This window comes from Wyeomyia smithii, chromosome 1 (genome assembly GCF_029784165.1).
Source record: "Wyeomyia smithii strain HCP4-BCI-WySm-NY-G18 chromosome 1, ASM2978416v1, whole genome shotgun sequence".
Classification (NCBI taxonomy): domain Eukaryota; kingdom Metazoa; phylum Arthropoda; class Insecta; order Diptera; family Culicidae; genus Wyeomyia; species Wyeomyia smithii.
Genome location: NC_073694.1, coordinates 143995220 through 144022974, shown reverse-complemented (window position 1 = coordinate 144022974; position 27755 = coordinate 143995220). Strand labels below are relative to the sequence as shown.

The following is a 27755-nucleotide window of genomic DNA, read 5'->3' as shown; positions in this document are numbered from 1 at the left end:
TATAATAAGATTAGGGCCGAGTTGTTAAACAGCATTTTCAGGCGCTATTGAATGGTGAGGAGCCGGATGAGCAGAGCAGGATCAGGATGACGATTATGAGTGATGCACAAGCTGTGGAGCTACCAACACAGGAGGAGGTGAAAAAGGCGATTAGTGAGCTGAAAAATGGCAAGGCCGCTGAGAAGGACGGTATCCCGGCCGAACTTCTAAAAGCGGGAAGCGAGCGGCTGTACTATGCGATCCACCAGAAAATACTAAGGATCTGGGCGGATGAACAAATGCCGAACGACTGGTTGAAAGGTCTCATATGCCCTATCTATAAGAAGGGTCATCGATTGGATTGTGGCAACTATCGAGGCATATCGTTGCTCAACTCCGCATATAAAGTGCTCTTCTGTATTCTGTTCTTCAGATTGAGACCGTTAACCGAATCCTTTGTTGGCGAATACCAGGCTGGTTTTTGACAGAGGCGTTCTACGACGTATCAAATCTTCACCCTGCGACAGATCCTCGATAAGTTCCGGGAGTACAACTCACCGACTCACCATCTGTTTGTGGATTTCAAGGCGGCATACGACTCAGTGAAAAGAAACGAGCTGTGGCAGATCATGCTGGAACACGGTTTCCCGACGAAGCTAATTAAGCTGAGTTGTATGACACTGGAGGGATCAAAATCGTGCTTGCGGATAGCTAGCGAGACATCAACCACGTTCGTAAAGTTGGATGGACTGAAGCAGGATGATACGCTCTCTAACTTACTGTTCAACATCGCTCTTGAAGGTGCAGTACGAAGAGCAAACGTAGAAAGAAACAGTACGATCTTCACGAAATCTCACATGCTTCTTAGTTTTGCGGACGACATCGATATCATCGGTATCGACCGTAGAGCCGTGGAGGAGACCTTCGTATCATTTAAGAGGGAAGCAACGAGATAAGGACTTGTCATTAACTCTGCCAAAACGAAATACATGGTAGCTGGCAGAGAGCATGGGAGTCCCAGTGGTATTGGTGCTGAGGTGGAGATAGATGGGGAACGTTTTGAAGTGGTTGACGAATTCGTTTATCTTGGTACGCTTGTGACATGTGACAACGATATGAGCCGTGATGTGAAATGACGAGTTGCAGCTGCGATCGGGCCTTCTACGGACTACGTAACCAGCTAAGGTCCCGTAGTTTACAAACTCGCACAAAACAAACGCTGTATAGGACGCTGATACTCCCGCTGGCCCTTTACGGACATGGACGCTGAAGGAAGCTGATCGACGAGTGCTCGGAGTTTTTGAGAGTAAAGTTCTGCAATCGATACTTGGCGGTAAATTGGAAGATGTAGTGTGGCGCAGATGCATGAACTACGAGATGTTCCAGTTATACAAACATGCTGATATAGTGAAGGTGATACAGGGGGGCAGGCTTCAGTGGGCTGGATATTTAGCCAGAATGTCTAACGAGGGAGCCGCCAAAACAATCTTCAGTAGTGAGCCAGGAAGAGGACGTCGTCTCCGTGGTAGGCCTATCACGCGCTGGAAGAAGATGCACGATCTGCTGTTGTACGTGGAGACTGGAGAACGGCTGTCCAAGACAGAAGAAGCTCGACATCTCTAATTCGTTCGGCCCTAGACCGGTGAACGGTCCGTTAGCCCACAAAGTAAAAGTAAAGTAAGTAAACTAAGCACATACAGGAAACTATCACTGAGTTTACCCTAACATTATCATGAGCATTGAGCACAAAAGTACGAGGACAGATCACAAGCACGATATCATTATATGAGAGGATCAGTATCAAGCCGATTGCCTAACAAGAAAGATACGCTACGCTACGCTATTTATAAAATATAAATAAACGGCTAATTTTTCGTGTCCCAGAGCATAAAATACTGATAATCAGGCAGGGGCCAGCTCAGTCCAATAGAGTTGCTTTGGAATGAGCTGAACCGTCAGCTGAAGAAAATGCGGCTTCAAAACCCGAACCGTTTGTGGGAGTGCTTGCAACAGATTTGGGGACAATCAACATCATTAACCAGTTGACATGAAATAAAACTTATTATCTAGTCATCAGTCATAATAAGAAAAATTGAAAACAAAAATCTAAATTAATCCACCTAGCGGTCAGACCCAGCCTTTCTCATTTAAACTTTTATTTGTAAAAATAGATTTACATGAACGCTTCAATCCAATAAATGTATATTCACTCTTTGGGTTCTAAAATACTAATGTTGGAATTTAAGTATAAAATATGAAATTTGACGTAAATGCTTAAGAAATAGCGAAATGACTCTTAATTTCGAACAATTGAATCATGAGAGATACCGGGAACGTTCAAATAGTACGATACCACTTTTAAATTATGTTGAGGCCACATATATAGATCAAAGAGGGTATAGTTTTAAATAGTCTTTGAATTTCTTTTCTTTCCATAATTTTCGAGCCACGTATCAAATTGTTTTGAAGTTTGTTATTTGTAAGTTTGAGAGATGACTCGTTCGTATGACACTAGTTATGCTCAAATAAGTCGTGTAATCTTTGAGATAATAGACTTTCGTTGTTTTATTAACAATTCAATACATAACGGTTGCTTAAGTTCGATTATAATCAAATGAAATGGGAACGTATAGGGCAGCCAAACTTTGAAACCACGTGTTCAATCATAATTCATCAGTTAACCCTTAACGAAGTTACAGTTCGATTACATTAAAGTTCAATGAGTGTTACGAGGCAGCTATATTTTTCATTTGACACTAAATTTGTGGAAATCGGGTCAGCCATCTCAGAGAAAAGTGAGTGAGTCCAAGTAGTCTTCGGAATATGTTCCTTTACATAGCTGGATTTCACATGTTTAAACATTACAGGCAAAGTAATAGTCCGATTGCAAAACAAATCAATAGAGTCTCATGGGGCAACTAGACCTTCCATTTGACACTGATTTTATGAAAATCGGTCCAGCCATCTCTGAGAAACATGTGTGAGATTAAACAGTCTTCAGAACACGTTTCTTTTCATAACTTTTGAACCACAAGTTCAATCTTTATAAAATCCAAAAGGTAAGGGTTTTTATGGTAACCTGTTCATTTCATTTGAATTTTGTTCAAATCGGTAGTGTAGTTTTCAAGATAATTATGTTTCATGATTTTTACATTTTGCTACATAACCTCTGGTCCCCGTGGTTCTGTGGTTAGCGATGTCGGTCGGCTAGCTCTCCCACACCGTTGTAATATCGGATTCGATTCCCGATCAGGTCGAGGAACTTTTCGAGTTGGAAATTTTCTCGACTCAGCACTGGGGCACGGTGTATCGTTGTACTTACCCGAATAAAGTTGGACAACAAAATGATAACATGATGTGATGCCTAGTTATCAAGTAAGCTAAATCCTATTGCTCGATTTCCTTTATTTAGATAACAGAAGAAAACGGAATGATTTCAAAAATGCCAAGATGTGTTATTCAGATGCCCTGAGAGCTGTTATCTTACTTTACTCGGGTATCCTACAACATGCAAAATGTGCCGAAAACAATATCGATAACGAATTCTCTCAACTAATCTAGTTGATCGAGACCGCATTAGCCCCCAGGCTAGCGTGCGTTATTGTTATATTGTTACATAACCTAAAACATAACCTACATAACCTCTAAACTAAACATGAAAATCGGTCCAGCCATTTCTGAGAAAAGTGAATGAGAATAAAAATCTGCACATACACACGCACACATACATACATACAGAAAATACTCAGCTCGTTGAGCTGAGTAGAGTGATATATGCCATTCGGCCCTTTGGAGCACTTTTATACTTTCGGTTATGCAAGTGATTGCTATACCTTTCAAGGAGAAAGGCATCAATTGTAAATACACCGTTAAAATAAAAATTGAAACGAAATAATTCAGAGTGGATAATTTCTTCCGAAAACTTTCGATTGATCGATTCGCTGAGTGGCTGAATACTATAACTATCTAAGCAGTTGGATTCTGAAGATAAATTTAATTCACAACACTCAAAACCAATCGTTTTAATTCCAATATGACCTTCTGTACAACATTGCTGAAGACCGCATCTTACTAAGCGTTCGAATTCATGAAAAAAATCAGTGGAACGAGACCAACCAGAAGCCCTTGACCTCCTGAACAACTTCCCTGAAACACAGCAGTTTCAAGGTGGTTGGATTCTTGAGATAAAGTTAGTTCAATCAACCAAAAGTTTCGACAAAAGAATGTATGCATTTAGAACCCTCCGTTCAATACTTGGCGGCAAGTTGGAGGTTTACCATACCAAGGGAACAGTAAAAATAATATATAATAAAGATCGGCAGCTCCATGCAAGGCTCCGCTAGGGTGTCCCAAAAAATCGATGTTGAAAAAGTCAAGGTGCTCAGCCCCAAATTGAAAGATAATGTTATTTATAGCATTTTTGTAGAACATTTCGACTTTCTAAAAAATTGTTTTCAGGTTTCCCAAACGTGATTATTGAAAAAATTACTTTTTTAAGCTACAAACCCACTCTTTTGCACTTTTTTTAGTTCTGTTCTATTCCTAAATTTTTCCATATTTTTTTATTTTTGTGGGGTTATTTTTGAACATTTTGCATGGTTCAGTTCAGTATTACATTCAGTGTTTTGACTCTCAGAGCCCATTAAACATCACAGAAAAATTAATTTTTCTAATAAATTTTAGAAAAAAACCCTTCAAAACACAACTAAAAAAAATTTTGATCAAGAACTGAAATTTTTTATGCAAAGCGGGATTTGCGACAAAAATTTATATGACTAAAGATACTTGATATCATATCGGGAGGCTGAAATATTGGCATTTATATATGTAATGAAAAACTATGCGTTTCAACAAATATGTTAAATGACTGTTTTATTTTGGAATAAAAAAAAAAACAATGTTCAGAAAACAAATGCATTTTTTTGGCTGATAACTTAGTAGAAGGTTTAAAAATTCGGCAAAATCTGCGAAAAAAGTTAAAACCAAAATTATGATTTTTAGCGCCTTGTAATAGAAAACTCAATGTTGCTCGTAATATGTAAGAAAGGAACATGATGTCTTCGGTAAAGTTTCTTGTTTCAAGATAACCTAAAACTTTGTCGAAGACACTTTGCGTCTATCTTATTCTGATTAAAAAGTAAATTTTTTATCTCACTCATAAAAATGAATTGATCACCCATCTTTCATTAAGATAAGGCAAAAGATGCATTGTTGAATATCCTGAAACTTCTCCGAACATACCTTATGGCTATAATCAACATTTGATTCACTATTTAGGGAATTAACTTACAAACGGTGAAATAAAATACTGTGTAATGAAGATATTGAGCTTTAGTGGCATTTTTGACAAAATGCATAGTTTTCCATCACATATAAAAACGCTAATATCTCAACCCCCCGATAAGATATCAAAGATCTTTTTTCATGTAAATTCTCGTCCTGAATCCCGCGCAGTAAAAATTTCAGTTCTTGATAAAAAAAAATCTATTAGTTTTGAAAGGTTTTATCTAAACTTATGAGTAAAATTCACTGTTTCGTGATGTTCAATGGGCTCTATGAGTCAAATAATTGATTGCGATGCTGAACCAAACCTTCTCGTTATAGTTAAAATATCAAAATTCCTATCAAAACTACTTACTAAATATTACAAATTAAAGCAAGTTTTGTAAGTTTTTCGGAGGAAAAAATAAGAATTAGTTAGAATGTACCATATTTTGGTAATTGACTAACAAATTTTGTTATAAATATGCTTTGAAAAACATACTTTCGAACATTCAAGTGTATGATAACAGAATTCGATTCGAGAATTCTGTTCTTTTTATCATTCTGGCATGTCAAGAATATTAAAGGCATTGTTATTCCTATCAAGTTCAGATATATTTGTGTTACACGTTTGTTATAATCGTCTGATCGGGTTTATACGTTTAATTCTCCGTGAAGTTTAACCCCGTGCCCTAATTATTCTGAAGCTATTGAACACGCATTGATGGTGAATAACACAATCGTAACTACCAGCAACGCGGTATGCTTTAGCATTTTGCTTCCCCCAAGAGCATATTTTTCCATCATCTGCGTTAATTCACTCTTACCTAGGTACCACCCCCAGCCAAAAAAAAAACAGAAGGATACAAGACGACACTGATAAATTGAGCCCCACGCAAGGGTCCGATGCTGTGCTAGTGAACATTATTCCAGTTACGAAATCTGCCCCACGTGACAGCCACGGGACCACGAATTGGTGAAACGATAAACCACTTGGAGCAGAACACACGTGCCGCACCATTGAATACTATCGAGAATTTATGTGGCTTATCATTTTTCACATTAATTATTTACTAACTGCTTGCTCGCTAGCTGCCCGTATCGAGCGTTTCGCATGAAGCCATTTGCCCAACAGCAAGCTCTCCAGCCAATGAAACAGGTGGAAAACTGCCGCTGTGACAAGTTGTGTCTAAATAATGCTTAGAAGATCGCGTTCCATCTCACGCCATATGTCTAGGGTCTCGAAATATTATCTTTCAGCGGTCAGGTAAAAGACGCTTCATCAACACAGGACGTTTTTCCCCGGCGGAGATCATCACGGACAAGTCAGCTGAAAGGTAACCCCAAAGAGGGAACATTATGTGCGTCTGAAGGAATTAAATTTACGACATTGCCCGCTTCGACGGAAAAAGGTAGCATAAAAGACGTTATCTCCGAACGCTCATCATCGTTGGCATCGGCGACGTTTTGCGGTGCGAAACGAACGGCGTCACGGCGATGGCAGCAAAACGACCGAGGAGTTGACGGATGCGTGTAACCTCTTGGCCATCAACGATAGGTATCAGCGGGAGCGGTTGATTCACCGCGCCCTGGCCAACACCAGTGCCGTCGCCGTGTGGTGGGCGGATGTCGTGTGGATTGTGCGTTTAGCAAAACATGATTCTCCAATGAATTTATAGCTTTCGGGCACGCTTTGCCTCGAAAAGGGAAGATTAGGCGCGGATTAAATAAAGTCATTTGATTTCAACTTTTAGGCAGGGTTAGGCAAGATTCATGGCTGTATACAACAGTGTGTTCTTGCGTGCCGCTCACTTTATGATTAAGTCGATTTGATTGGGGCACTAGACGGAATTTGATTGAAAATTATCAACTAGTGATTTGTATCATGCTTTTAACTGGCAAAATAATGGCCATTTAGTGTTGGAAATTTTGACGCCTGCTGTTCTTATATAGATTACGTACGTTAGACGCACGTAATCCAGTGTACGTTTAAGTTTTACGAGTACCTAACTAGGTTTCGCAAGTGAGTTACAACATTAATAGATATATTGAGTTATAATCATAGGAAAAAGATTGAATGAGAAAAATTTAAACGAATACCAAACTGCTTTAAAACAGACCTATCCTTCTGCAAGTTATCGTAAAAGTGGTGTCAATCCTGTAATATTGCTTTCCCGCTAACGAGTACACACTTGGGCGTGATTAATCATTAGCGGCGATTAATTGGAGCAATTAAATTTTCCAACCTTTTGAGCTGCCGGTTGCCGCTAGTCTGCAACTACTCTCAATCACTTTGGGCCCCCACTAATTAAAATCTGATCAGAGAGCAGTAATGACCGGAACGCGGGTCTGGTCCGCCGACGGTGGGCTCCGGGCTTACGAGTGAAGAGTACTCCTAAACAGAAGTGCCTAGCAAATGGGAGAAAAATCATTTCACTTAATTAAAACCTAGATTGCTTTCTACTTTGGCCAGCCAGTATCACCGTGTCAATATGGATTGCCAGCACGGAAGCGCAGTATCGGCTATTGCCAGTCCCAAGAGAGGGATGACGATGATGATGATGATGATGAGGATAAAATGAGGCAGACGAGTGTAAATTAAGTGCTGTGTGAAGTTTTTTATTGCTTTACACGTCGATCCTGCTTGACCTGTAAATATATACGAAAATCGATAAGTTCGTAAGGGCGGGAGATGTTATGCTATTGGAAAATTTTGTTCCCACATTGAGTATCGTTAAACACCGAAGGCCGTTATGAGATACAAGTAAATCGAGGCATTCATTATTGATAGTTAGTCAGAAGTGTTCAAAATTGGCAGCTCTAAGCTTCCAATTCTGATCCAGTTAATTTCATATATGTCAAATACAAAAAAAAAAACAAGAATTAATACAATTCATAATTTAATATGGCTACTTTCGGTTACCCGAATCCGGAATCAAACACAGAAGTCGAGAATCAACACCAAATGTCATGTGTCAAATCCAGTTCTTGGAAAACAGCTCAAAATAACTAAATATCAAGTACATGATGCCAAGAGGCTGAAAAACGTTCCCAGACTTTCTATTTCGTGATTGCTAAAAAAAACTGCGCAAGCAGTAAAATATAAAGATTTTGAATTTGTAATACTTTTTTTACAAGCAACGCCGAGTACGTTAGAGTACTTTTCGTATAAACGGACTTCAACCATTCTGAATCAAAATTGTGTTGATAAAAAAAACCTATTATCTCAGAGATTTTGTAATTGAAATGAACAAAATAACGTCGAATGAAATAAAATTATTAAATTTAGACGAATTGCCCAAACGATTTATGCAGTTTTGGCTGTTTTTCAGAAACTAGAAGTCGCTATCTCAGCATTCAAAATGATATCTGGGTTCGATTTTAGGCTTCTGTGCATCATCATAACGGAAATATTGAGTGGTATTTGGTCACTTTAGTCACTTTGAAATGGCATGGTCACTTTGAAATGATTGGACTTTGAAATGACATGTGAAGTTGATTTCTAGCCTCTGGGCATCATTATGGTTCCGGAAATATTTATATTGGATGGTATTTAGTCATTTTCAGCTGTTTCCGGTCACCGGAAATCGCCATCTTAGAAACCAAAATGGTGTCTGAGGTCAATTTGTGGTCAGTGCATCATTACGATTCCGAAAATTTCCATGTTGGGTAGTTTTGGTTACTTTCGGCTATTTTTCAGAAACCGGAAGTCGCCATCTTGGATTCCAGAATGGCATTTGGATATGAGCAATTCTCGCTGCAACCAGGCCACTAGATGCAAAAGGTCTTTCGAAATCGATGTGAATGCACATAATTGTTATAAATAGAGTTGACCCCTCGGTTACCAAGGGGTGAAATAGTTTCTAAAGAAGGGGTGAAATAGTTTCTAAATTTTAGCGATTCTTGATGTGTTATTGGAGCTATATCTCTGAAATTCGTTATGAAAAACCTACTACAAGTAGCACTTTTCTGTAGAGAGGAATGATAGGGCTTTCATTTGAAGTGAACAGAACCCCTGTTCACAACTACCGATTTTCAATCTGAAAGAAGCATTAGAAAGCTGAAAAATACTATAAGATGAAAGGAAAAAATCAAGTGAGCATCAGTGTTAACCTACCAATTGGGTCCTAAAGCTTTACCAGTTTTTATATATCATTTGAAAAATCCGATTTTTCTCAGCAAGACGTGATTTTCAAAATATGTTTATCGTTTTCCTTTGATTTTTTAATGAAGAATGAAAAAAATGCTCGAAAGGTCTTAGATGACGTTTCGCCCATGTACGGTATATGGAAGAACTGTCATTTAAGGCACTTCATACCCGACCATGATTTTTCGTACAATTTTAGTCTATACAACGACTGATTGAAAGATGCCACTCATTGATATATATTAATTGAAAATTGAGTAATATTTTGACTCAAAACTAATTTTCTGAGCAAACCATTCCATATACGATATTGAAATCTTAAGAAAAGTTGTGTGTTTTGATGATATCAACAACTTTGTAGAATATGTCAACTCGATTTAATTCGCTTCAAACTCATGAAACTCAATAAATTGATTTTAAAGGGGTGTTGACAGAAATTTAACTATACCTCAACGGTTTTAAAATATAGATACTTAGTGTCTTCAATAAAAATTCATAAATTTTATAATTCTATAATTTTGCCGAAGATCTTAGTTTGATATCTTGCAACTAGATGTTATTGCTTTTATTTTGATTGAATACCCCCTTAAAAACATTTTTAACGAATATCTTGAAATATTCAAAATCGCATATTAGAAAAATTCTCTGAGGACACCTATATGCTAAAACGACGAATAAGACTTTTGTCCGTCTTTTTTCAGTTTGGTCCCAATGAGCGCCAGGCCAATACTGGGTCAAAACCGAGCCAATAAAGAGGGAAGAAACAGTTACGTAACTTTTAGCGTTGCGTAATTTGTGTACGATGCCTTACTAGCAATACTCAGAGGGAGAGACATGCGGAGAGAATGTTGTGAGCCAAACGAACATGTCAAAATCCTAGCCAAACGAGCAAGAAATATACATTGAGAGGTATTGCAATCATGTACAATAATAGATATATTTATCTTCACACGTTATGTTCTATTGCCAAACAATGAATTGAGTATGCTCCAAAATTGCTTTATGACAGTGATTTTGAACTGGTGGTTCACAAACCTTTTGTATGGTCAACAAAATAATGATCAATTATGGTGAAAGTATAAAAAAATTAACATAAACATAAAATTTAATCTACTATTTCCCAGGACTTCCACCGTCACCATCAGTTATACGAGTCGAATGAAAAAGTTCGATCACATTGGCTCCTCTGACATGTGAAACCTAGTTACAAAATTGGAGATTTTTTCATCGCTGATCTCTCTTTCTCGGAGTATCTCTATGTGTTACTGGAGGTAATGATAATCGGATGTTACGGCTTGTCCATACAAAATTAAAGGCGTGATGGCCATGTGTGTAACTGGTCCTTTAGTGTATACACACGCCCTTTTAGGAAATTCCTTTTGTTTCTTAAAATTTTTTACACCTGCAAAAAATATTTACTCTGGTGAGGTTTGATTCGCTTTGATTCTGTCCTCATTGCATGTAAACAGTTTTATGAGCTCAAATTAGTTGCAAATTTGCCTGAATAGGGCACAAAAATATCATTCGGAATCGAAAATTTTTTTGTGTCAATTGAATGCCAGGGCTTTACATTTTCGCGCATTCTTTTCGATTCTAACAGTTTCATTTCCATTTGAAAGATCCAGCTGCTGTCATTAAATGACGACGAACACTACGCTGTCGAACCGATTTGATTTCGGGTTCTTTCCCTTATGGTGTTTATCGGGTCATTTCAAATGAAACTGATGACTGTCTCAATTGACAGAGACACTGACGCATATTATAACACTTTCCTTTTCTGCAGAGTATCATTTGAAATTAGCACAGCATCATGTCATTTGATCATAGTTTTCCTACGCCGTAAGACGCAGTTGGAACGGCAATGGCATCCAAAAAATACGTCAAGCAAGATCAATATTTTGGAGATTTTTCGCTATTGATCACTTGCGCTCCGTTGTCACATAGGGTCACAATTCTCTCTGCCATTTCTGGGCAGGAAGTACTGTGTGATAGCCCTCTTTCTCCGCCAGCACTCGCTGTCATTTTTCATTGACAATCGTCAGGTGATAAAGACGCAGGTAATCCTCGCTTTTAATTGAAAATCATTCCTTTCCTGTTCAAGCCCTTCGGCTGTCAAAATCAAAACAAGAGCATTCGAGTAGTTTCCATTTGACTCACAAAGTGCTCGAAAACTAAACAAATGTTTTTTATAGTGAAAGCATCGAGTCAAATAAAATAAATAATTTTAGGACATGTTTTGATTTGTTAAGCATTTAGGCTTATCACTCGAGTTTTGTTTTTTGTTTTTTTTTTTTGTCAACTTAAATGATAATGGTTGATATGCTTCTCCTATGACGTTGATGTATTGTCATAGTTATGAATTTTGCTGTCACATTGTTATGAGTTTTGTAATGCGGTGTGCGTATTCATCTGATTGGGCCTGGGTTCGAATCACAACGCCAACATAGGTGTCGATGGTTGTGGAGTGGCATGATCCACTCACAACCAACCCAACTGGTCTAGATTTAAACCTTGCCGTCACCGGGAGATTTTCTGAGGCGTCAAATCTCTGGGATCACGACTTCCATCGCATGAGGAAGTAAAGCCGTTGGCGCCAGTCCGTTAATCAACGGGTCGTAAGTTGGGGTCCTGGGTGGAGTCGCCTCCCCGAGCGTCGGTGATTGGCATAATAGCAATGGCGGAACTAGACCGACGGAAAAAAGCGAGAATAAAAAAAAACTATTCTGTTGTTTATTCGTGAGTATCTTGAATTTATATTGCATAGGATTATGAAAGTACATCATTTTAATATCATGAAATCAAATCATCAAATCAAATCATCAAATAGGGTAAGGAACGGCTTAAGCAGTTTCGCCTATTTTAATCAGTCGCAGAAAACAGGCCTCAAACTCCTGCTTTTTGATTAATATCGACAATTTCAATGATGGAAACAAAAACTTTGATTGTCTAGCTGTCTTACGAATATAAAAAATACCGTTAATCACAAAGAAATCTGTGAACAAACAGCATTTGAAACAAATCGACCTATATTGCAGCCATTCAGGAGCCACTTTGGGTTCTGCAAAAAAACGCCTGCAAAACAGATGGAAACTGCTTAAAATAGGTTCGGGGTGATTGGAATAGTGTCCCTCGATTGGTAACTTTAATTGATCATTGTTAAAGTTTGCTAACTTAGTTTTACAATCTGAAAACAAGTTCTGATAGAGAAAATGATAAAGAACTGAGTGATATACTACTGTTTGAATTTCACCCAACACATTTCGAGTATTTCGTCTGAATACACAGGCGGTTCCTAAAGCTACTTAGAATATGTTCCCTACCCTATCATGAATTTCAATGATCAACTGATGTCATATCACTAAAAAAATCGACACACAGCTTAGTAATTTGCTAATGCATTTAAAAAACTGATATTGGGACGGACTTTATTCGGAAACTGGACCGCCCCGAAATTTAAATAAATTCATAACAGTTCCATATAGATTTCATTCCATTTTCTTTCTGAATGAAACAACCAAAACTTTATATTATTTTGGTAAATTTATTATTGCACGGAAAATTCGTTACTTTGCAGCAAACTGAAAAATTGCATTCAAGAGCGCTATTCGCATCAATTCCTTGCAGTGTTCCGTGGTATTTTCTCGAATGCTCAATTGAGATACCATAATCACACAGAAGAACTGTTTGAACAGTTGCGCTGTTTTCAAACAATATTATTTGGAGTGATATAAATGCCCTATGCCAACACCGCAAAAGAGTTAAATTTTTTTCGAACTACCTTTAACAACCTCGAAAGCTAACTAACATTCTACGAAACTTTTTGAAAAGTATTGATTTTTTCGAATCGCTGGGAATATTCCACAACAATTTGAATTAAATATTTTCGTCATTGCTAGCCTTAATATTGAAATGGAATCGAACATTTTAGTACACGCGAGCAATACACGGAAAAATTCAAGCCTTGAATATTAAAACCCAATTATAATTTTCTGAATCAGCATAAAACATCCGCATCGCATTCAAGCAATACTAATACATCGATGTATCGTGCATGTTGCCGAAAACAAACGGCCTCAATCATCCCCTCATTGTATGTAGGTACCATAACTTTCCAGAAGACGATTCACATGTACTAAGTTATACTCACAGTTTTTCACCACTGGCCCCCACATCCACATCCGGACAGTATCCACCCCAAAACCATGGGAATCGAATTATACGTAAGTCGCTAAGAGTAATAAAAACGAGCAAAGTGGAAAAGTATCAACCATCATTGTCATCATCAACAGCACCAGTGTTTTGTTTTGTATGCCGCAGTCCGATCGACTGCCCCTCCTGGCGAACACTGTCGACTCGTCGCACGAGAAGGGAAAGAGCACAACATCCTGCACGTACCCTGCGGAAGAAAGGAAGAAAGAGAAACAAGATTGTATAAATTCAGAATCATAATAGAATTAAACTCATATATGGTTGGCAATCACAGTAAAGTCGTTTATTGTAGTTTGATTATCGTGGCTTTTGTGGGTGGTACACCAGAAGAAAAAACCCGGATATACCGGAACAAACGAGAGGAAATCGAATCTCTCTTCTGTCTTGTTTTCACAGTGACTTTTTGCCTTGTCAGAACGGGAAGAAGCATCTCGCTAAGGGTGCAGATGTTCCTCCACTCGCTGGAGCGGGGAACTCAGAGACGACGGCAAGACATAAATGGTGCGGAAATTTTCTCAGATTAAGTCGTGTGCGAAAGCAAAGAAAAGCATGCATTTTTTATACACAACAAAAACGAAACATGCTACAGCAGATGGTTATGATTCAAAAAATGAATTTCTTGCTTATAAAGTATTAAACGTATGAATTTTTTTTCGGAAGTGATATGAAAAAGAACCTTTTCCATTTAATCTGAGTTTTCACTTCAAAATAAACAATTCGCAATAACAAAAGTATTCGAATCGTTGGTTTGGGAAACAGCTTACGTTCAGTCGGCACGAGTTTCTTGAAAAAAGCATAGAAAAGCAGAAGCAGTTCTTTTATATCTGAATAATTTGAGTCAATCTATTATATTAAAAAATATATACAAGAATGTTAGAGCAAAGATCATAGGCAGCTTCCGGAATGGAGACGGAATGGGGCGATGCTACGTTTATAACAGCACATCATTTACAGATCTTTCCAGCTAGCGCGACTTTTTCTATTGTGGAGAGTCTCCGCTGGATACTGTTTAAGACCATGCAAGTCTGTCACAGAACAGTTAGAACAAAAATTTATTCCTACTTTTATATTTGGTATGACATATTTTACATATGATAAAAAATTGAAGCAATAATTTAAAGTGCTCTAAATTCCTTTGGCAATTTATAAGCCACTGTTGAAGAAACAAATAAAAATAAAACTTTGAAATTATTTGTGTAAATATCAGGTAAAATTTCAAGAATTCAAACACCAGAATTCAATCTACTTTAAGTGTCCTTCATATTTACTGTCATATAAAATATGCAGGTGTAGCAGAGTATTGTCTTCTTCCGTCTTTCGATACCAAGAAAACAAAGGCATTTGTTAAAATTTGGATTGTATATCGGCCTGTCTACTGACGGTCTACTTTGCCTTTCTTTAATGTATGAACCCTTATGAAACGAAACCCAAAACTGTCCGGGGCGTACCTAAAATCAAATACTATCACCATTAAAAGCTCTCTCTCTCAGTATGACCACTTCAAAGATAAACCATGCTGCAGGGTTCACAGATTTTACGTTATCCATCTACTTTCTCCCGTTTCGCGGTGTGTAAAACACCAAAAGAAAACTCTTCGGGAAAAATACAGCCAATAAATAAAACCGGCCAAGATACACAAGAAAAAGAATGTTCTCCCGCAGCTGCTCAACAGTAAGGAGGTTTAGGAGGATCCACGAAAAGCTTAGCTAACAGCAGATGAATTTTTCATTAAAATTTTTATGTGCGATTGTTTGCCTTCCTTCGCCAGATGGAGTTGAGTTATTTCATGTGGTCGTTTTAGTTTGCAACAGCCAGGGCTTTACGGGTAGGTGTTACTTCAGTGACGCTTCTGTTTTTGTTTCTGCGAGGACGACCGGCGTATACACGCACATATTCTTGATAATGAAGATTCGTCTTTATGCTTGAGTTATGTGAATCCCAGGAGCACGTGATACCGCCGGAGTTTACGGGGCCTAACAATTGGCTCCAGCAGTCGTGAGAATCGACACAATCTAAATAATACCGGCGATGAAAAATGAGGATTTTTCTTTTATTACCGCTGTGCACTTGAAGAAATTTCGAATTTATATCAAATCGTAAATCACACCGGTATGAGCTTAAGTTTGCAAATTTAACACAGAAAAGCGTTGATTCTTCTGTACATATGCGCAAAGGCCCAGCGAATCGATTATTTTGGCGGGTGATGCCAGAGAACAGCAAACATCAACGTTATTGTACATTTATTAAAGGCGTCACGTTTATTGGTACGCATTTTGCATTTGAACCAGGCTGGATGTTAACATATAATTTGGCATGAGTTTGTATCCCCGGGGGAAACCTATTTTATCGACACTTTTGCGCTTGGTGTTTATATACTCAGTGAATAGAATAAACTGAAAGTGCTAATTAGTTTGCCAGTACATGCGGTTTTTGTCATGGGTTAGCAAACTACTGTGTTTGAACTATCAATTTCGGAGATTCAAATTTATAGATATACTGTATACAATCATTGCATTACACATTATTTAAATTCGAAGTGTATAAACAGTAAAATCACTCAACAATATATCACTACAAATTTACGACGAAAATGAGATAGAATATTGAAACGAAACCACAAGATCACATCGCATTAATGTATTATATCTGCGCAATCAACCGTGCAATAATAGTGAAAATAAAAATGCATGGTACAGTGATAAGGCCATTCTCAATTAACGTACCATTCATCAAACGCATACATTGCACTGCAGTACGCGATCACCATAGAGAGAGCCAGCGCAAACCGCCGTGAAATACCGCCGCCAACGATGATAGCCAACACGCGGAAAACCTCAGCCTGCACACGATGCCAAAATTTTCCACATAATTTTAGCTATGAACTATCACGTCAAGCATGCCATCTTCTGCCTCCATTAACTCATCCAGTGGCTAACAATCCACCCTTAGCGGGCTGGAAAATTGTCTAATTGTGGGTGATGACCGTAAAATGGATAATGAGTTTCACTGGGAGTCCTGTGAATTGTGTCATGGCCCATGTTCCAAATCTCACCGCGATCATCCCAAGTGAGTCCCAGAAGGTAGAAGAGAAAATAAACTGGCCTCAACGAATGAAAAGATGTCGCGTGGAAAAATTGTCGTCTGCAACTCGGAAGATTTCTCTGCCTCTGAATAATTCATGCTCCCCAGACGAAAGCGCCAATCGTACAGTGGGTAGCCCGCTTCCATTGATAAACTGAATCAAATTAAGTTCCTTTCGGACGCTTCTTTCTGTGTGTATTTACAGGGAAAGAGGATTTTCATTAGAAGCTTAAGCGCGGGGTTGTGCTATTAGGTTAATGCTAGGGCGAAGACGAATCTGATTAGAACGGCTGCGACGCAAGACAGCGACATTGTCCAATATCGAGACGCTCGGAGTGAAAAGAGAAGTTTGGAGAACGAATTGCTGCCTTTTTTGCCGTCACTGCCAGCATGGTTCTTAGGTTTCTTTCCAATTGATGGAGAGTATTGAATCAGGATATCGCATCAGGGCAAACCGGTGGAAACGGTCTAATCAATTAGTCGGTACGACTTTCGTTTTCTTTGGTATTGCAGGATACAGGACACGATAAGGCTTCCTATTCCAATTGCCAGTTTTCCAGCTGTTTGGAGACAAAGAACTTGAAGCACCAAAAAGCTATTGGATCCGAATGAGAGAAAGCTCGAATGAAACACAAAGATATAACAATAGACGGTAAAGATTAGCACCGACTGTGCCACTCTTCATTTATACGTAACGGTAGGTCACGTAGCTAGCAAATTTATGTCAGTTTATTCATTAATGACGTTATATGAACTTTATATACTGGCTCACATGTCTAGTGAATTAGGAAATAAACAATATTCAACACAAGAATTTTATAAAATGTACCAATTATACTATTTGCGGTTTCAACTGCCCTGTTGAAAAAATTGGTAAAATTTGCCAGCTGTCACTCACCATGGTACCATAATAAATAAACCGCTATTGCGTTATGTAATCATTTAAAGAAATATCAGTAGCTAGAGGAGTGTGATGTTCGGCTAGCATTCGAATGATAGACATCTTCAAAGCGATAATATTTTATCATAGTACAACGTAAAGTGGGTTTTATTTACGTACCGTCGTGCTGAACTTTTTTGACATGCGGGGCTGCTTCGGACACTTAAGTTTTATCATGTTTTTTAGCAAAAATATATTATAAACTGGTACATTATTTACTTCATTATATGTCGATGAAACATCTTATTTTGCACCATTCTGCATAGACTTTTACGTATATTAGCCGTGAGGAAGTAAATTATAGATGCTGAAATTTTTGTTCCAAAATCGTTTTTTTGCTAATCATTAATTTTAATAAGTCGATTACTTTATCTAAAAACTATTCCTTCATCATATTTGACAATTAGTTTATTGGGTTTGAGTTAAAGATTGTTAGTTTAGCGAAAATAGTGCAAAAATTTACCACGTTTTTTTTGTTGTCAAGCAATATTGTGAGGTTATGTTTATGCCCTTTTTCTCTAGGTTCTAGAATAGTACGAATCTACCGATAGGCCAGTAGCTCCAGAAAATAGACTATAGTTTCAGGCACCCATTCACAGGAATGTCTCAAGTAAGTTAAAATCAGACACATGTCCGCCGCGGACGCTGCAAGACAGTCCAAATTCAATCGACAGACTGGCTATAACAAGCTCTTCGATAAGCACCATAGAAAACTGAAAACTAACCTTAATGAAGTCCATAGATTATAAGTTGAACAAAATGTAATTTAGAGTCCTATCGATTTCTAAAACTGTCCAAATCAGCCCCCATCCGGAACCAACAGACAACCTTTCAGCTATTGAAGGTGAAGGTTTTTTTCATTTCTCAACGAATTCAACTGAAATAAAGCATGAACGTTGCGTACACCCGCGTAAAATATAAGGTAAAAACATTGAGTTCCGTTTATTACAATAGGAGCTACAATTCCTTAAACTAGAAATCTTTGGAAAAAGTGCCAAAAAAAATCCCCGCACGACGGTACATATCAGATTTTTAAACGAGAAGAATGTGTTTATTATCATTATCATAATACATAACGCGCTCAGGGGTGGGGAGGTGTTCGGCGAAGCGTTACATTGCGTGTGGCAAACATGTAAAATTGCGTTACATGGGGGTGGGAGTTCCACGTTATGTAATATTTGAATGGTTCCCAAGAACGGTCAAGACCTTCTCAGTTTCCGCTTATGTTTGCCTAGCTCATTTCTGTTGATTTCGTTGGAAAGCTGAGAAAATTTCGTTATCAATAGTGTCTTAAAAACGTCAAACTAGAGAAAATAAGAAGCACTTAGAAAGGAACAAACGTGAAAACAACTGTTTTTTGAGAACTTAACTGCAATTTTCTCTCTGAAGTGTGTAATAAACATGGATTTTGTTGTTAACTAAATTAAACATTGAAAGCCACTCTACAAGTTGTACTTTGACATCAAGCGTTGCAACGAGGGGTTGCAACGACTAAACAATTCCTCTCGTCAGGATTCAACCAAAAAAAATCGTTCAAAATGAGTCCGTTTCGTACTGGAGTCCAAGTAAAAGTACTAAACAATCTTCTACGATTCCGAACATCTGGCATCATTCAGAAAAATCAGGACAAATGCTATAATAGGAAAAATAAATCAGGACGCTTCAAACGGGTCTCAAAATCAGGACATGTTCTGCTAAATCAGGACGGATGGTGTCCCTAACAATAGCCAGCTGAAACATGGACACAGTGGATTGGCGCAGTCTGCGCGGTTAATCGGCGTTGCCCAAACATTGCCCAAAGCTATCAGACGTCTGATGTCTTTTTTTCTCAAATTAATGGAGAAAATTAAGGAAAACAACATCCGAAGCGAGTTTCTGAAGGAGTTACACTTGCGTTAGCATCAATATGCTTATCAACAGGGTAAATCTACCGCTTTGCATTACCTAGTGGCGAAGATCGAGAAGTCACTGAAATATAGAGAGACGGCTGACTGAAATATAATTTACACGGCCCTTCAAAATAAAGGAGTAGATCCTGGTCGTGCAAAGGCCCCGACCGTGCTATGCTTTGCAGAAGATGTGGAGGTGCAAACTATGTAATGAGAGGTTACAAGCAGCCTCCCAAATGTTTTGTACGTACCGGCAAACGGGATGGATAAACACAACACGGGAGGCTCTAGGTGCCCGACAAGTATGGAGATTACTTAATCTCAGGCGTGAGGGTGATTCAATTGAACCTGAACCACTACTTCGTGGCACAGCAGCTGCTATACCAAACAGCATGTGAGTCTCAGTCTGAGATTGCCACGTATCAGACTCTTACCGCATCTCACTCGAAAACGGTAACCGGGTATCGGACAAGTCTAGTACGGCAGAACAGGGCTCTAAATTTTCGAAACAAAACAATGAAACTGATATACTCGCGCTGTCATTTCGATTCGAACAGTTTCATTTTCACTTGATTCCTTTCTGTCTACTGTCTAATACCGCAAGCCGTAATTAGAACGGCAATTGCATCCAATAAATACGTTACGCAAGTTCCGATCAATATTTCCTCCCTCTTTCCTATAGAAGTACTGTATGGAAGTCTTCTGTCTCCGTCAGCACTCATTGTCATTTTTAATTGAGAATCGTCATTTGAGAGTGATGGTGATAATCTCCGCTTTCAATTAAAAGCGTTTGTTACAATTTCAAGCCCTTCAGTTGTCAGAATCACAGCAAGAGCTTTCGACTGGGTGTCATGTGACTCACTAAGTGCTCGAAAACGATACAAAAGCTTTTCAATTGAAAACGATGGGTCAAAGCGTCACTATAACCTAATAATTGTCAATTGAAAATGACTTTGTCAGGCTCTGCGGCAGAAAACTAGGTCTACCTCACGCGAGGGTATGTAGTTTCCAAAGATGACGAAGTATTCTATTGTAGTTACTACTCCGCCGCGTTCGTCTATTAAACCAAAATGGTCGATAAAGTATCAATGGAATTGACGGGTCGAACGCCATCGGTTTTCGTAGGTGACTTTAACGCGTAGGTTGTCGAGTGGGGAGGTCGAACCCGAGAGGCCGGATCCTGTTGGAAGCTTTGACGAAGCTCAACGTAGATCTGGCAAACTTCGGTGCAGAAACGGTGGGTCGAACCACCACAAACTGTGAGTGACGGCAGCCGTACAGGCGGCAAGAGTTACGAATGAGGAACTCTTTGATATCGCAAACTCTTTGAAGGTGAGCAAGGCGCCAGGGTTAGACGGAATCCCTGCCCTGGCCATTAAAACTGCCATAAAAGTAGCCGGGGTTGTTCAGGGCGGTCATGCAGAAATGCTCAAATAATTGCCTTTCACCGGATAAATGGATGCGACAGAGACTGGTCCTGCTGCCGAAGGCAGGGAGACCACCAAGTGACTCATCGGCATATAGACCAATCTATCTGCTAGACAAAAGCTTTGGAGGATTATCCTCAATAGACTTGTGAGATTCACGGAAGGCGAAAATGGTCTATCAAGCATCCAGTTTGGTTTACGGAAGAGTAGGTCTACGGTGGATGCTGTTCTCTCTGACACTAAGACAGCCGAGATAGCACCTCAACGTGAAAGTAGGGGCACCCGCTATTACGCAAACGTCACGCACGACGTGAAAAACGGGGTAAATAGCGCTAGCTGGGACTCCTTAGCGCAAGAGCTATCACGGAGTCTTAGCGTGTCGGTGTCGCTGTATAAGATCCCCGTATACTACTTCCAGAATCGTATACTCGTGTACAACACAGACGAGGGTCAGATATGCGTCTCGGTCACCGTAGGAGTACCGTCATGTTCCATTCTGGGCCGAGAGATGTGGAATGCCATGTATGACGGTGTGTTGAAACTAAAGCTCTCTCCCGGAGTGGTGGTTATTGGCTTTGCGAATGACATAACCCTAGAATTCTATGGCGAAGCCATAAAAACGTCGAGTTGTGCTTGCAATAAAATCACAGGCGGATGATGAGCGTCAACGACACTAAGGATGTCAGGTGCAGCAGATACATTACAGGAAGGCAATGAAAAATGATTGATGAAAATCATGTCCAGCAGTCTATCATTCTGATTGTGAACTGAATTGACTTGATACAAGCCATGTAATGCGACACCATTCGGCAAGCAGTAACTACTAGCATTATTTTTATTTGTAGTGGAACTAGACTACTGCGTCCATTAATTAGAACTATTGTAGTATACAATAGCATTAACAGAGGAATGCAGGGTGTCGACAATGAGGTAGTTTGTAGGTGGATGCATTACCCAAGCTTATCTCAACTGGTGAATTGTCATATTCGTCACCCTCTCCAACTGTGACGTTCGCTACAACAAACGTACATTCCTTGAGTTTTTTTAAAAGAATTAAAATGCATATACTTAACTGGATAGGGGGGCCGTTGCTTAAGTATATGCAGCCCAGTTAGGGCTACGAGAAGATGTTTCAATCGTATCACCGCAGTTATGAGGAAGCATCAGTCAGTCTACTTTTTGCTGAGCTTTCCGTCCGTTTCAAACAGCCGTTGAAACTGATTGTCTATTGTTGTGTCTATCGGCGCGGCTGGTTTGTCTTCAAGTTTCTCAGCTGAATAGGTTCTGATACTTCTGCCGTTAAATTCGTCTTTACACAAGCTCACCTTTGGGTCTTTACACAAGCTAAACTTTGGGGATTGGTCCAACTATACCAAGGGTAGATGGACGCATAGGCTCATACCAGCGGCAGCCGGATGGATCGCCAGGCGACATTGAAAATTCAGCTTCCATCTGACACAGATCCTGTCAGGCCATGGTTGCTTCAGGTAATATCTGTATAGGTTTGACCATGCAAACTAGCCGTGGTGCCTCGAGTATTCAGAAACGAAAGAAACCGTAGAACACGTGTTTTTCACGTGCTTTTGTTTCGCGCAAGCGAAAAGCGATATGATGACGGCTAGCGGACCGGACGCCAACCCGGAAAATTTGGTTGGTGGAGTGTGCGCGGACAAGGTCATCTGGGGAGCAGTTGGCGCGACTGCTTCCGGAAAGACCAAGCTCTACAAGGTGTCAATCGACGTGATGACCACCGCAGTGTCTGGATGCGCTAACTTCTTGTCTCCTGGAAGTTATCAAAATCTAAAAAGAGGGTGCCTCCAGTTGTTCCTGGGACCATACAATATTAGGGCTGGAGACTAGGGGTCTAGCAAACTCAACCACACTCACTTACTTATCTTCTTAGGTACCGTAAACTGGGGTGACTTTGATCACCGAAGTGACTTTGAACACTGTACCTCTTTTTTGAAAATGTGGTAAAAAAGCGCTCGTAGTTCTTGAGATTTGTCGTAATGTTCACTGATTGTGTGGATATATGTCTGCATTGCTACTATTCATGCATTTCCTGCTATCTAAAGATTGTTTTTCATGCTAAAATATTAATTGAAAATAAAGTGTATTTTTGGAGATTTTTGTTGCATACAAACAATCGGTTCAAGCAGATTCAAAACAACAAGTTACAATATGTAAACTTTTTTTATTTTGTTCCCAGATTAGTTCTAAAGATGACCAAATATTATAACAATACATTTTCTTGTTATTTTTGCAAGTTTTTCATTGGAGGCAATGTTGAGTCCCAATATTCTCCACAGCGTATTACATATTTCTTCTTAACAAAAACCCAAAACGTGAAGTAACATGCAAATTTGGACAATTTCATAAGTCATATTCCTCGTGGACTAGTTTTTGATGATTTAAGACCACCTTCCCTCTCAGTGGATAATCATTCATATATATTCTAAAAATTTCGTATGAATCTTGGATCTTCGCCAACATTAACTGTTCACGTGGAATGTGAATCGTCCCCAAATTGCTTCCCATATTTATAAACTCGTTTAAGTCGTTTTAGGTTATTCAATTAAGTGAGAGTAGCAAAGTGTTACTCCAAATTCATCAAAACAATAAAGTGATCAAAGTCACCCTGGAATGATGATTGGGGTAAAATTTTTAAAGCATATTTAAAAACAGCAAAATCTTTGCTAAACTTTTGAACTAGTGACTGAATCTTTCTCAATGCATACCAGTACTTATTTTAAAAATATCAAACAATATTGTTTTCAGTATATTCTGAAAATATTTAAGATACAATCAAAAAAGTGATCAAAGTCACCTTAGTTTACGGTATCTGTTAGCAGATTTTCCACCACCTTGAAAAAAAGCAACGCTTTTGAGCATTAGGAGATACGTCTGTCACAGTAAAGAAAGTGAAAGGGTGTTCTCAAGGGGGAGTCCTCTCTCAACTATTATGGCCACTGGGTACACGTTCTCCTAATCAAGCTATCACAACTAGGCTACGATGTCATTGGTAAAACTGATGAAGTAATTCTTACTGTTCGAATAACAATAACATCTGCAACTCGATCTAGTCGACCCCACTAAAATAGTCATTATACCCTTTGCCAAGCGAGTTTCCATAAAACCAAATATCTTGGAATCATTCTAGATAAGAAGCTGAACTGGACTGCTCAACTAAACTACGCTATCAAGAAGGCAACTTCAGCGATCTGGGCTTGCAGTACACTGTTCGGCAAGACCTGGGAGCTAAAATCACAATTAGCGCTCTGGACTCACATCACCATTGCATGGCCTCAAATAACATACGCAGCCCTCGTACGATGGCCCAGAGTAAATGAGACGATAGCTCAGGCAAAACAAAGTTCAGCTCCAGGTCTAGATAGGTCTAGAGCGCAACTTTGCACATGCGAAAATCGGTATCTTTTCAGACGGTCACTCTGCACTAGAGGCATTGAATTACGCACAATATATATCCAGACTAGTCTGGGAGAGCAGTACAACACCAAAGGGACCTTACCTCCTCAACAAAGTTTTGCAACGTTGGGTACCCAGTTTAGAGGGAAATGAACATTTTGACAACCTAGCAAGACAAGGATTTGCACAGCAATTTATTGGATCCAAGCCGTTTCTAGATACCTTCACATCCGCCATTAAAGGTGAATTAAATTCATGGGAAAGGTTAGAAATAGCATCTCAACGGCAACATGCGCAAGCTAAAAAGTTTATCTACCCCAACATTGCAGTTACCAGAGAGCTACTTAGTTTAACTCGTAATTAGTGAACTACTCATTATCCCTGGTCTTCTCACTGAGCACTATCCTGCTTTTTATCAACTAGAAAAAGTCGAACGCTATTACAATGCTGAATCTGAGACCTCATTGCAATCGGTCAGCTTTTGCGGGGCTGTTGCTTCTTCAGAGGTTACCTCTCAACTCCATACCAGGTATTAAGTTGCAATCCGAAAACCGGCCCAAAATCAATCACATAGTACCGAATTAGGACACAGGCTTGCAACCAACTAGCTCAACTTTATAAATTAGTTCGAGCATTTCGTATTCTGAGTAAAGCAATCGGGGTCAACTTCAAAAGACAACTTTCAATATCGCAGTGGCACTCAAACCCCTTCGGTACACAAAAAAAAGACATTGTGGATGGGTGATCTACAACGGACCAAATATCCACGCTAAGGTAGATCCTCCAAAAACGTCGCGAATATCAAGCGCCCATGCACCACGTATTCATCAGTTTCAAAGCCACTTACGACACTATAAACTGTGTAGAGCTATGCAAAATTATGGACAAAAATAGTTTTCCCATTAAGTCTGGTCAAATGATATAAAACCTGTAGCATTAACATGCGGGGCACGATCTTAATTAAATCCCGTCAATTTGTATGCTTCGCTGACGACGTGAACCTTGTCGGAAGGACGTTCCATACGACTTCCGGAAGGACGTTTTGATATGTGAAGTAGGAAAGGTTAGATTAAAGATGAATACGTTCAAGTAACCGAGCGCGATAGGGCTCACATAGACAGTAGCGTAGCAATTGACGTTAAGTTAAGGGTTAAGTTCGATGTGATGGATGAATTTGTGTACCTTAAGCATTGGTAACGTCAGACAACAACTGTAGCAGAGAAATACGCAGATGTATTATAGCTGGATGTTGTGCCTACTGCGACCACATGACCTTGAGGTTTGGTAAGCTTCGCTACCATGTATAGACTCTGATACCATTAGTTCTCTATGGGCCAACGACATGTTTAACGCTCGCATTTCCGAACGACGTGTTTGGAACTTTCTTCAGTGGAGTTAATGAATGGCATAAACAAGAAATGAACTACGAGTTGGAACAACTCTATGGCGAACTTAGTATCTAAAAATTCGCTGAAGCTGCATTAAGCGGAACATATTGAAGACGTTGAGGTGCGCAACGAGTTGGGTGGTTTAGCCAAGTGGAACAAGATCCTTAAGGTATAGGACGTTCCATAAATTAAAAAGACAGGCTGACTTGGAAGAAATAACAAATATAAAATTATTATCAATAGTAGTTTTCATGTCTAACATAATATTCATATATACTCGTTTGAAAAAATGTTTGGTTTTTATTTTCAATATCAACCAGATTCAAGAGAGTAACTTTATGGTCATTTTCTGAATCAGTGGCCAAAAATTCTCAAAAACTACAGTCAGAATTTAAATTTATGACAATTATCCAATTGGGTTTCAAACTGTTCCATAAAAACCACACATGTGAAACAGTAATAATTCATATCTCAACTCAAACACAACATTAAAACTCCTTGCGATCTTAACAGAGAACCGTTTCTTGCTTTTAATATTCGTACAATCTAATCGGTCACATAACACTTTTTGACCCCATTTGCATTATTTTAATCCTTCCCGGGGAACACTGTGTACGGGGTGCTAGAACTCATGTACCAAACTCTGCTCAACATCTCTGCAAGCGAATCCACCCGGAACCGAATCGCATGCTTCAGGTATTTCATAATCACTTGGCTTGCTGCATTGCAAGTTTCTCGAGTGGTTTGGGCAACACCCGAGGTTGGGACTGCGCTCCAAGTTTTTCATCAACCGCAGGAAGCTTTTATGAATAATAGCAGCGAAAGTTCTGCTCACCATAATTCACCAAACAGATTAAAACTTCCGTTCGCAGTGTTCGTGTATGGCGGAGATATAAATCATTTCACATTACACCACACCAGCATACAAATTGCTGTATCTTCTTCAGTTCACTCAGTTAGCACCGTTCCTGCTAGAGCCGTACCTGCACTCACGGATGAAAGCAGGATTTAAGCTTTTAGCGTTGAGGGTTACCTATCTTGCCGTGATATCTCTCCCGCCGTGAGCCATAAAGAGATAATCATTCTACCGCAAGCCGTAGTCCCAATCCGAGGCTGGAAAAACTCAACCAAGGATGCGAGATTGGATGAGTGCGAGAAGATTTTCCTTTTCAGTTATTCACCTGCAATCAGCCCGCCGGGGACTCGACTCCCACGGCGCTAGTGAGGCACCAGGCAGAAATTTCAAATCCTTTCATAATTTAACATGATGTTTGTTATAATTTGTTTGCGCGGAATTAAATTACTTCACGAAGTTCACTGGTCTACGAGATATGTTTTGTTGGCTGCTGCAAAAATATAACACTGGTTCGTAGGGAAAGAATCGCTTGCTACCACTTACCTATGAAATTAGAACGGTTTTCAGAGAAGCGCACAGAAAACAATGTTAGATATAAATTCCAGGGCTACCTATAAATCTGATTGTTAATAAATAGAAGCGCCTTCTTTTATATTACCCTTTCGATTCGTAGTTCTTAAATTTCGCCTATATATCCCCGACTTGATTTTAGGTATGTTAATTTTTTGAACTAAAAATTGTTAGACTAATTTTTCCGTCTCTTCATACCTTAATGAACTGAGCGAGATCTTTACCTCATCTTACAAGTTAAAGCTCATTCTCTGAAGACATCTCAAAAATAATTTAATCGCTTGCTGTTGTCGCTTTGTTGTTGTCGAAAACGATATGGTTGAATCACGAATCTAACACCAAACCGGTAAATTGAGCTGGCTCGACTAGGTTTTTTCATATTAGGAACTTTTTAAGCAAGGCGATGGAAAACAGGTTTCATTTCAACAGCAACAACGTCCAAACAAAAGAAGACACCGTTTAGTTATCTTGATTTCTATCTCTTCTAACGTGATAAACAACACAGGGCGTCGCTTCATTATCTCGATTTCGATCTCTGCTAAGGTGACAAATAACTTTATTTTTGGAGCGCAGAACTAATT

The 27755-nt window shown here is 39.2% G+C and overlaps 1 protein-coding gene across 1 annotated transcript in view; it reads right to left on the bottom strand.

The window, feature by feature from the left end:
* LOC129718566 (hemicentin-1) overlaps positions 1 to 27755 on the bottom strand; it is a 396754-nt gene that overhangs the window by 292482 nt on the left and 76517 nt on the right. The window contains exon 2 of the mRNA XM_055669452.1: positions 13536 to 13784. The gene's annotated coding sequence lies outside the window, so the exon portion shown is untranslated. The remainder of the gene's footprint in view (positions 1 to 13535; positions 13785 to 27755) is intronic.